We start from the raw sequence: 2,587 nt of genomic DNA on the forward strand, positions 1-2,587 counted from the left end.
GGTTTTGATTCCTCTTGAATCAAACCGAAGAGCCTATGACTATGGCAGTCGCGGACAATTGTCCAGGGGTGGTCCCGAAGGAATTAACCCCCAAGCGGAGGTATGAAAATTGTGCCGAAAGCTGAATGGCAGCTGGGTAAGGTGTCTAAAACGGTGACTCTGGGATACCGGGAGAAATCTCAGAGTACGCAGCCTTATCCTTGCATGCGAGGATCTACAAGGATGGACGAACCCCTTTTCCTAGCTTCTCGTGGGAACAACAATGACAAGACCAAACATAGTTGTAGTAGCGGTTCAAAACAACAGAACGCGCAGGGCTCCCGACAATGGGTCGGCTAAAAATGCGGACCACGTCACAGCTGGGGGAGCCAACGAAAATGGATTCAATCCGATGGCTCGACGAAATCACGGGACCTTCAGGTGGATGAAGCGACTAAATCACGACTTACTAGAATGCTACGATGTGAGTGTGGCCCTTGAACGGGGTTACATGGCACGGCAACATGCTCTGTGGTGCGAGAAACATCCGGATCTATCGCACTTTTCGCAGCAACGACTGCGAAACCATGCCGAAGTACTCCGAGAAAGGGGCTATACAAGCGGAACGCCTACTCTACCACAGCTAGAACAAGCCGGCAACAGAGAAAGAGAGGCGACACTAAGACCAACCGCGGGCAGGCATCCAATAGATGAAGAGCGATACTTTACGACCCGGAGAAACATCAACACCAAGGTTTCTCTCAGGTTTAAAGATCTGGCTGAAATGAATGACGAGCTTCGTGGACATTTTTCCGGAGAATCCGACCTCTGGGATATCAATTATTGTGTGTATAATGCAGCGAGAGCTTTGGCCGATGCAAACCGTAAAACAAAACCAACGGTTGATCATAAGACCAAAAGACGAATGCATCAACTTGCCATTAAGATAGGCTGGGCAAGACAGTACTCGTCCCACATTCAGTGTGTGATTGACAACATCACGACTGGCAGGAATTTTACCGCCAAGGTTCGAAAGTTCGCGCGCGATCTCCGGACTCGTTATCACACACTCAACAAGCCAAAGCTGCTGACCATTAGGCAGCATATTGTTGAGAGAATACGGATACTATCTGACGCTAAGAGAAGTCTAGAGTGGAGGGAGAGGTGGGTCAGAAAAAATCAACAGTTTCTTTCTGACCCATCTCGATTTTTCTGAGACCCTCGAGTTACTGTTGACCACCCTCCCAAAGCAGAGGAGGTCGAAGTATTTTGGAGAAAAGTCTACGAAGTGCAGCATAGACTGGATGAAGACTCAGAAAATATAAATAGCTTTAAGGAGCTGTGTGATGCCCTCATAACACCTGATGAAGAATGCCCACCCATCACTACCGAGGAGATGAAAAAAGTGTTTAAAAGGATGAAGAACTATTCCGCACCAGGACCAGATTGTATCAAAACCTTCTGGTGGAAGAAGTTTCTTTCAACCCATCAGAATTTGGCCCGTATTTTCACCTGATATTTAAAGTCGGGAGAGCCAATTTCGGAGCGATTGGTGGAAGGGCGCACAATACTCCTGCCGAAAATAGACAACTTAGCTGACCCGAAGTATTACAGGGTAATCACTTGACTGAACGCACTGTATAAGATATTCACAGCTATCTTAAATGATAGGATTGTTCGGGCAATTAAACCTGTGTGGCAAGAAATTTTTGAATAACGAGGCTCAAAGAAAGGCGTAGCGGGATGTCGAGAGAACCTGCTCATCGATAGATATGTCTAAAAAGATGCAGCCGCTTTGGAAACCCAGATTTACTATCTTATCAAGAAAAAATTGCGTCATAACTAACAAGGTCACCTTTCAGAGAGGTATCTTTCAGGGCAACACCATGAGCCTACTCCTCTTTTGCCTTAAATTATTGCCACTATCTCTAGCCCTTCGCCATTTAGGCGGGTACTTGTGCGGCAAACCTGCAGATTGAAAGTACAAGGTTACTCGTGTATTTTACATGGACGATCTTAAGATCTATGCTAAAAACGAAGAGCAACTATATCTAGCTCTAGGGGTTGTCGAACGATATACTAAGGCAATTGAAATGGAATTTGGAATAGACAAATGCGCCAAGGTTTATTTGAAACGAGGAAAACTTAATGGCATCCCTGAAGATCCTGGGCTCGTTGATGAAAGCGCCATACGACAACTTGTCTCTGGAAAGACTTATACGCAGCTGGGCGTGCCACAGAGCCGCATTCAGGGTGTGACATCTATAAAGGATACTTTCCGAAGCAGATACAAGCGCCTCATCGGGCAGATTTGGTTTTCCAAACTGTCGGCGAGAAAGAAAGCATCTGCAGCGAACATGCATGGACATGTTCCATGGACGAAGAATGAGCTGAGATCCTTTGTTATCGGGACAAGAAAGGTTATGTACATGAACAAAAGCATGCATCTTAAGTCTTCTGTTCAAGGGAAGTCGAGTTAATTGTCGAGAAAGGGAAGTGCCGCATACTGGAACTTTATATTCTCGACAATTGTTTCTGTTGCACACTCGAGGCCAGACCTTGGATCACTCCGTGTTCTCAGGTTGCACGAAACTTTTTCCGGATCGTC

The sequence above is a fragment of the Belonocnema kinseyi genome, chromosome 4, assembly GCF_010883055.1.
Source record: "Belonocnema kinseyi isolate 2016_QV_RU_SX_M_011 chromosome 4, B_treatae_v1, whole genome shotgun sequence".
NCBI lineage: Eukaryota > Metazoa > Arthropoda > Insecta > Hymenoptera > Cynipidae > Belonocnema > Belonocnema kinseyi.